This window comes from Crocodylus siamensis, chromosome 4, assembly GCF_052110815.1.
Source record: "Crocodylus siamensis isolate JL-2025a chromosome 4, ASM5211081v1, whole genome shotgun sequence".
NCBI lineage: Eukaryota > Metazoa > Chordata > Crocodylia > Crocodylidae > Crocodylus > Crocodylus siamensis.
Window position 1 is genome coordinate 162,237,796 of NC_143398.1, and position 10,119 is coordinate 162,247,914.

The window sequence follows — 10,119 nt, forward strand, 5'->3', positions numbered from 1 at the left end:
TAAGGATCCCCAAAACAGCATAAGTCCCGATGAACCCTGCTACTTGGGTAGAGTTGCTGTATTAAGGCTGGCAAACCTTATGCAAAGTGGCTGTGTGATGTGTGATTCCAACACACTAACTTTGTGTAAACCTTTCAAACTGGGCATCAAACTTTCCATATTTGTTAAGGCTAGTCCAAGTTCCATGGACAGAATCAACATTGGGAACTTTTGTGTGGACAGACTGTTGGTGTTTAGGGTACCTTCTTGATTAAGTTGATTGGTAAGGGGGTTCAACTGATGCAGAACTTAAAACACTGATAGAAGCCTGGCCACACCAGGAGTTATTGCATTTTCACCAGTGAAACTAACTGAATTGATTTTGCCAGCAACAAAGTTCCTCCACAATCTCTCTCTAGCAGACTAAAGAGAGTCCACTACAATTTACTGTTTCTTGAAATGTAAAGTACACCAAACCCTACTTAACCTATACACTTTTTTGGGTGCAATTCTCCTATTATGCTAGCGCCTCAGCTTGACACTTATGTCTTAGACACTTACAGAGACGTAGCAGACCAAATTTGTGTGATCAATAAGCATGTGGCAGTCCAAGGGCCAAGATTCACTACTGCACAGAATGAAAAATGTGGCTGATGACAAACTCCACACTTGCTGCTTGTTGGAGTCTGAAACCTGCAGATGCTGTTTGAAAACACGCAGGAACAGAATGTTCAGAGCTCTGATTCAGTCTGCAATTCACAAGAGTTCAGACAGTTCTACTGTCAGAAAAATACCATGAAAACAGCTAAAGCACCATTTAAATGGAATGACAGTGCTTGAATTAAATGATAACTAAGGACTAAGATGGCTAGCCAGAACAGCATCCCCAGAAATGGGAACCTTGACAGACTCCAAAAGTTTATTTTTTAGAGGAGCCACAAGCAGCATGGGGCTTCATCACCACCTTGATCTCTTAGTGAAAAGCAAATTAAGTCAGCAGCAGGTGATGATCGGCTTACCTGCCCTCTAGTGACATTTCCAAAACTTATTCATGCTGCTTTCCCCATGAGCTTGAGAAATGTGTTATATCCTCTCAATTCCTCTACTGCATGCTTTACCCAAACTCCAGAGAATGAGGGACTTCAGGGGGTACTGCATTAACCGTAAATGACAATAAGGGTGAATCAAACTCAAATTAGATCAGTTTGGAGCCTCACCACAACAGAGAGTAGTATGAGCCGTCTCAACAGTATCTACAGATTTACGATCCCACAGAATCCTTGTTTGTAGGGTAATGCTTTTAAAAAAATTCTGCTTGGAATTTAGAGACATTATTCATTGTTCAGGGGAAACCAATTGCACCCATAAACAAAGTTGTTGTTTTTTTAATCCATTAAAATAGTTTAAACACTAACAAGGATTGAGGAACATATCAGATACCATCAGTGACACTGGTGGCTGAACATATTATAGACAAGATGCAAGTGGGGATTCAGTCTTGCTATACAGTCAGTTGCATTACTGCTAACCTTCTACATAAACTGATTCTTTTTAAGCGAGTGAAAGATTAGGGCCAGGTATCTAGAAGGTTTACATTCCATTAAGGAAAAAAAAAATCACTTGTCTACACGTATGAAAGGTCCATTTTGTCTACAGAACCCATGAGAATTATTCAGAAAGTGACACACATTTGAATGTGTAACTTTTTATATAAAAACATTATATTTACTTGAATAATCTCATGCGTCACATTAACATTACATGTTCAAATAAGCATGTCATGCAGTAAGAACTGCTTATTTCAAATCTGTACACATTCAAATATAGTCTATATTAACTTTTATTTTGGATATAATTATTGGTCTATACGAAGTATTTTTTGTCAATGCTTTCTTGTTAACATGTAACACCACACACCAGAAAACACTGACAAATGCTTTATATAGTATTTTAAGCACCACATTACAATATTTCTGTATCAAATTTCTTTAAAACATGTCAAAGGCACAGAGGCTTAATTATGGCAAGGTATGAAATTATGCTTGAGATGACTGCAAAGAAGTATGAGTGAGATTGTACCTGTGTATGGGAACAGAAATGTTATATTCTTGTAACATCAGAAAAGCCCCAAGAAATACCAAACTTTTGACACAAATTCACAACCGTAAGACATTTCAGACCAACTAGATATTTTTCCTTAAATGATTCAAGAACATAAAACATAAGAAATAAACATTTTTTTTTAAAAACAGAAGGGGCTGAACTCTACCTACATTGTTACTAACACATTCTGATGCACCATGGAGGAAATGGAATTTGAATAATTTTCTCTTACAAATCTGCAACTAAATTGGAGTGTCAAACACGCGTCTTTGGCTGCTTTGTAGTGTTCCTTATGTAATGGTTTTCCTTAAGATCTCCAGGACAGGATTTTTCATAGTTAGCACTAAATTGGACTTTTCATCTACCTAGAGAATATCTGTATAGTTTTAAAAGCATCCAGCAATAGCAAATGGTTCAGACAAATCAGGAAGTGTAGGATACTATAGTTAAAAGTCACAAGGTCTTCATAAGGAAATAGAATGCTGTTACAAAAGCTGGAATTTGACCAGGATGCAGCAATTAACTTGAAGCGTCACAGGATGTACAAATGGTATTCAGGATTTTGAATCGTGAAAAATTAAAGCTTCAGCTTTTCTGTTCCCACCATCATATTTGGGCCATGTATCAGCTAGCTAGTGTACTTCCAGCTGAACTATTTGAAATCAAGCCTTGATGAACCACATACAGGGAGACATTTCCTATTCAGTACTGGAACCTGATTCGTTTAGATCAGAAACGTGACAGAGTGGATAGAGTTCCAGACCATAAGCAAACTAAAATGTGTTATCACTTATTTTATACATGACCTTTGCCTCCACGTATCAGCTTCAGTGCAACTACCCACTGAGACGTACACTCATATATTATACAGTATAAACTATTTAATACATTATAAAATACCGTATTTTTCGGACCATAAGACGCACCTAAGACGCACCCAGTTTGACTCATACCGCTTGGTATTACTATTAAAGGACACCAACCAACCTGACAGGCAAGGCTTTGCATGGCAGGAGAGACTATGTGTGTCTCTCCTGCCATGACGGGCTCCTTGCCTGCCTGTCAGGGCACTGTGCTGCATCACATAGTCCCAGCCGGGACGTTACCTGGTACCGTACCTAGCTGCCTCCTGTCTCAACGTTCTAAACCTGTCAGTGTCACACACACACACACACGGGAGGCGTGCGCTGTGCCGATCATGTGACCTGACTGACTGACTGACATTGAGACTCCAGAAGGCGGGACTTCCCCCACACACACAGCAATCCACAGCATGGGAACGGCAGCGGACAGCGGACAGTAAGCGGGCGCATGGGACCGCAAACAAATGTTCTGGGGTACCACACCTTCGGACCATAAGATGCACCCTCGTTTTCCCCCCACTTTTGGGGGGAAAAAAGTGCGTCTTATGGTCCGAAAAATACGGTATTTTATTATAATGTATACAGGCCATTGCCAGAGAAGCCTTACATAGAGGAGAGTGTACAAAGTGCCTAAAAACAAAGAGAGAAACGATGGTCTTGTGGTTAGGGCCATAGACAGGATTCAAAAAATACCTGGCTCTGTCCCCACCCTGGCATTTACTTCTGTATACCTCAAGCAATCACTCAATTTCCCACCTATGGAATGGGGATAATGGCTTCAGATCTCATAGAAGCAATGTGAGAACAAACTAACATACATGAACTGCTTACATGCTATGGTAGTGGGCAACGGAGAAAATCCTATGAACCCACAAGTATAGGTTATAGCTTACAGGGAATTCCCTGTTTCTGCTCAAAGCTTGTGGAGAAGAGAGTCTGGATTGTGAAGCTTAACAGGTATTTCCTCATTCTCACTGGGATTTTCTTTCCTCCCTTAAAGAAAAAAAAAGTATGAATGTTTCACAGGACAGGGATATAAATAGAGCTTCAATTCATCATTTGGTGTTGGATTACCAATGCAAAAAAAGAGGGTGCATTTCTGCTAAAAAGCTGAGCAGTGCCAACTGCTTTGTCAATAACTACATCATGGGTTCCTAATTTTTGCATGTTTCATAGGCTTTGCCAATGTGTGGTTTCCCTGTTGTTTTGCAAAGTCCGAGCAAGTCAGCACACACAAAGAGAAGTGGTCAGAGCATTTTTCTAGCTTTAATATTTTAACAGTGCCATTTTTGGACCAGCACATGTGAAATACTGAGGACTATAGTCACTTACTAGCTGTTATAAACTCTCCTTGTTACCCCTCCTCAATCACATCTCTCTCACTCTGTAGTAAACCTGAAGACCAAGCTATGAAGTCAGACCATCAACATTCCCAGCAGTTTAATCAAAGGCCAAAATTAATTTTCATTAAGGCCAGCCAGGACTGAAATAAGCAAAAATAATTATTTTTGATGGATTCTTACTGTTTTAATTTTTCAGTTTGTATTACTGACAGTAGGGAGTTTCCCCTCAGTATTCTGGTTAGTCAGTCTCTACATGGCAACTTTCCTTTAGTTACTTCTGACCCCTTTTATTGTTTGCTGACAGCAGCTCCCAAGTGAAACAGTAAATGGATCGAGTTGTAATAGGGAAAATACGGAAAGTCAGAAAAGGCTCAATTCTCCCAACTGCTTATAACAATTCTAAGCTTTAAGATGTTGAACAGTTTCTCAGCCAGGAGGGAAAACGTTACTTTGTTACTCTTTCTGTAGCATGCACTGCATTTTTTTAATATTATGACATTTTATTGAAACGCCATTTTCGATTTATACTCGGGCACTGATTCCACTGATTAAAGTAATTGATGCAATGTTGAAGGGCCCCAAAATAATTCTACAACAGATTTTGTAAGGAGGGTTTAGTATAATACACAGTAAAGAGACAGATGCATTATATGGCTACTTCTTTTTACTTTGAACATTAGAAGGTTGGTTACCGTACATATCCAAAGGCCCAGCACCTCAAACACTGAAGCAGCACACCTTGTCCCAGTCATAAAAATAAGATATACAACAGTACATTGAGGGATTAAAACATTTTTAAACATTCTGTGTAAATTATAATTAAACTTTCTTTTTCAAAACCATGTTTGAATTGGAAGAAAAGTGCACTCAACTATGAAGGACACAAACCTAGCAACTAAGAGAAAAAAAAATGGCAATCCAGCAGGATCTCTCTCGAGGCAGAAACAAGGCGTTATGAAGAGGAAAAACAATCTTCTGGGAAAGCCTGCAACTACACGAGGAAATGCTTGTCATAATGAGATAGGGACAAAATTGCACCATTGGTCACCAAAAATTAGAGGGGACATCTCCCCTTCCACCATAGTATTGTTCTACCAATTCAAGGATAGGGGGATAGTCTCATTCCATTGCAGCATTTCACTCCAAGGATTGCTGCCAAACTTCTTTGTACAAGCTCCAAAAAGTGATCATACTAGCAAAAAAATAAAGATGAAATGTGCTGTGTGCGACATCCAAGGTTTGATCCTGAACTTCCATGAAATCAGTTGAGGCTGCGGTGTTCAACAAATGCAGGATAAGGCCTTTAGCTAGCTCTTTTTTAAATACAGTGCTTTAATTCTAAACAGATGAGCTTATTGCATAAATTAGTTCTCAGTGATTCACTGGATATTTTTCCTTTTGGTTTTAGGAAAGCAATTTCTTTACCGTATCAGAAAATTAAACTACTAAAGTGATAAGAGCTTTAGTATTCTCATTAAACTGTAGGGTTTGACCTCAGCATGGAGACAGAATTAAAGAAATAACATTAAACAAAACCACGTAATCAGCTTGCAGGTTGTTACCCTTAAAGAGAAAGGGTAACAAATGTTGCCAAGTATCCTCCCAATTCTATCATCAATACAGCACCTCAAGTGGAATTGATCCAAAAGTTCTTTTTGCAAAGCTTGCACATTTCCCCACCTCTTGTAAAAGAGAACCCTGGCAAAGACACTGAATGCAAAGACCTTTTGACTACAATTTTATAGCATTTCTAATATTTCAGAATAATCCAAACAGCATTTAAAATCTCTGTATTACAGTACATCAGGGGTGTCAAAGATCTGGCTTGCAGGCCAGAGCTATATAAACCAGCTTGCAGTACTGCTTGTGGGTTGCAGACTGGCATGCCACTTGCAGTGCATTGAGTCCATCTAACACAAGCTGCATGGAGCACAGGAGCTGGTGTATGTGTTGCACATGGCACACAGGTGCCAATCTAGGGTGCACACTGCATGTGGCATCAGTGTAGCTCCATGTGCTGGATCTGGCACATAGGGCCAGTCTGTAGGCCCAGTCCAGCCCTGTGACATCCTATGGGTGGGATGGATGGCAACCTAGATTAAAATGATCATGCTGCTGATTTCAGTAGACAAGTGAACACATAACATACATGCTGATTTAATGCAAAAGTAGAGGGTGAGACACAAGCAGGATGGAGAAAGAACATTTTACAAAAAAATTCTCAAAACACCAATTACAGTGTCCTAAATTAATGGCTTTCTAACCCAGCTCTCCCCAGGTAGGGAGTTTGTGTATAGAAATTCTTGACACAGCAAGTCTCAAAGACAACACCTATTTACTGCCAAATATAGTCTATTCACTGTGTGTACAGGGGCACTGGTCTTATGAAAAAGTTGCCAGTTTAAACACCCAACACCCAGAGCAAGGTGAGATTGATTTCAGACAGATATCTGTACTAGAAAAACCTCCTAACCTCCATTCCTTGGCACTTTTAAGTCAGTAAAAGGGCAGCACAACTAGGTGGCTAGAATGAATGAGAGAAAGCATCAAGGGTTTTTTTGCAAGGAAAAAACAACAGGCAGGTCACTTTCTAAAAATCAAAGGAGAATAATAGAAGACGTAACTAAACTTCATCTTAAATACCTAATCTCAGCAAAGGCTCAAATAACGGGCAGAAAAAATGCATCATTCTAAAGAGAGCTTTGGGGTTATTACTTTTCCAAAAGCAGAAGGTGCCCCCTGCTGCCCACAAAGCTTCCTGAAGGAGCACCAGAATGACCAGAAATTCCAAGGGAAAAACTATAAAAAGGAATAAGTCCAACTACTTTTTTATTTAGAGTGTCATATTAAAAATTAGCAACCCCAGAAATATCTGGCTGCTACCAAAAATGTCTGTGTTAAGTATCTGTGAACTGTAAGACAGAAAGAAATTATCTATAGCTGAGTGACCACACAGCAGCAAAACACTATTATATCAATTGGGAAATGGAGAAAAAGCATGCCATCCTTTATTTTTAGCTTATCTTTTCTTTGGAGCAGAAGCCTCTCATCATTTTTATGCAATATCTGCCTTAATTTCTTTCAAGCCTCTCCTTCAGGAATGATATACTATGTCATTCATTTTTAGGCAAGTAACAGCTCACCAAGGACTCAGATGACAGGATTAGTTGATTTATAGGTATTATGGCTAAAAGGGACTCTCTTCTGACTATGCAGTTCAACCATAGTTAACTGGTCAAAAACTTAATCTCTCTACAATGTTTGGATTTGCCTGGAAAAAAAAGCAAGTTAATTATTTTGAGGCAAGTAAGTACTGGAAGTCTAAGGAAAAAACAGTTTTCAGACCATATTAATAGTTTTTAAACAGCTTCTTAAGGCCAGAATATCCTCATTCATTAAATTTACTCTGATGAGTAAACCAATGTTTAGTCTCACAGGAATTAAGGACCATTGAAAACCTGACCACCTTCTACACCTTGCACACACACACACAAACAGCCATCTGTACATTTGGTATACCAGCCTCTCCCCCCCACACAAGAAAAACAAAAAAAAGACAGACACTTCATGCACTTACACCTTTAAGATGAAGAAAAAAAATATGCAACATGCTTTTCATATTGCTAAGTTCATGACTGGAATGTGCACTGAAACTCAGTGATGAATGTGGCATAAAGAACCTATGGAGAATACTCTTCATTCCCAGTTTTGAAAAACTAACTAACTCAAGCGTAGCCCTTTTTTCCTTTTTCAGAGAACAGGGATGAAGGAAAGAGGATAGGCTTGCATTGCAAAGACTTCAACTGTAGCAGCAAAAAATTAGATTTTGTAATTATACAGGAAGCTGAACCTGATTGTACGCACAGTATGCTATGCCACTAATTTTTAGGTGGCTTCTAACATACAGGTTTAGAAAGCTTCCTCCAAGGATCAGTCTAGGGGAAAAAGGAGACGATTAAAATGTACGACTCAAAGATGTCTGTGGCTGTGTTAAGTGAAAGAGTTCTAGAAGGGTGGAGCAAGGCAAAAGAGGAAACTTTCATTTTACTTTTGTAGAATTAGAGGCAAGGAAATAAATAATTTTGAGATCAAATTCTGAAACAACCGCAATTAGTAACTACGTCTGAAAACCATTAGGAACCTGTCAAATATGGAGGCAGTGGAAGAAAAACGTTTCTTGTTAACATTATTTTAGGCCCCTTGGAGGCTAGAGAGAAGAGAGATCTAGGCAGATCAACAAATAAAAACAGCCAAGATTGGAAAGAACTAACACATGAATAAAAGTTTCTACAGAAGTGATATTTATGGAGATGGTTACTGAAAAAGTGTTGGGATCACAGAAGACTCCCATATTTCTGATCCTGAAGGCAAAAGCAAGGAAGAGCGACATGAGTCACAACCAGGGGAAAATAACTTTAAACCATATCTTTAGTGTTTAAAAAATTCAGTACTAGCAAAAATTACAGTGTCATCATTACCATCTGAATCAAAAGTCAGAGACAAAAAGAAAGGGAGATCAAAGGGATGACAGATGTAGTGCAAGATGCCACTCACGTAAGTGATACTCAGGGATAAAATAAGGATGGGGTGGATGGGGTAGAAGAAAGCTAGAGAGAGCCCTGAGGCACTCAACAGAAAGGGATGCAGGGGATGATGCCTCCCCACCAAAAATGAAACAACTAAGAGGTAGGTTTTGAACTGAGCGGAGTGTACTTGAGATACTTTTTTCTTCGAGGCACTTGAAGACCAAAGGGACCGTTCTAAAGCTGTACAGAAAGATAAGGTAGGAAGATGCTCACACTCTTAGAAGTTAGCCCCCAAAACCTGCATCTGTATGATATGAAATTCATAGCTGGTGCCTTATCTAAAAAGGTCAAAACCAAAATCAGATTTTATTAATCCAAGTTTTTATTTTGGTTTTGCATGTCCTGAGATCTTTGCAAAAAAATTAGGTTTTATCTATATACATACAAATATATTGGATGAGGCAACTAAATGTATCCCTTCGCTTGCTTGAAGAGGGCATAGCGAGCATCAATGCGACTAGAAAAGGCTTCTGTAAAGAGGAGATCAAACAGTTCTACAATATTTTGGTTAAATAATGAGTAAAACAAGTAACTGATGTGAAGTCTTTTGATGTAGCAAATTATGTTTGATGAAAACTGGTTAAATGTTAATGGGATTTCAGAAACTGCAAGGTGTTTATGACACAGGCTCTCTCAAATTTAATCCAGCAAAGACCTAATATATTACATATTCATAAATACTGAATATATCTTTTTCCAACTCTTGGAATTTGGCTGATTTAATGAGAAAAAAAAAAATCACTCGGTGATCTTCAGCATTAGTATTTAGCAAGTTGAAGAACTGACACATTTGTGACTAATGTTTAACTCTTAACATTTTTAACAGCACCTCTGACTTGCTGAGGTAGGGTTTAATGCAGCGAAGTTTGATTATTTTTTTGCCAGAAGTGAAAATAGTATGATAGCTTTTGCAACAAAACACTGCTAACATCCGTTCTGATCTTTGACATTCCCTATTATAACTATGCAAAAATTTTCCAAGTTTAAAAAAAAAGAACATAAAGGTTGCTCCTTTTGAAAATTTAGTGTACAAGGTTTTTTAGCTCAGTAGCATGCTTTAAGCAAAGTCTGGAAATTAAAATCTATTTCCCCATTAAGCACCACAATATTTAAGGATGTAAAACCCTGAGGTTACAAGGGGGGTTTTTTTCTTTTGAGCATTACTGGAAAAAGTGGCAGACCTCTGCTTTCAGGAGAGGTTTAATGTGTTTGGGCAATACTATTGTTTTATTTTGTAAAAAAAAA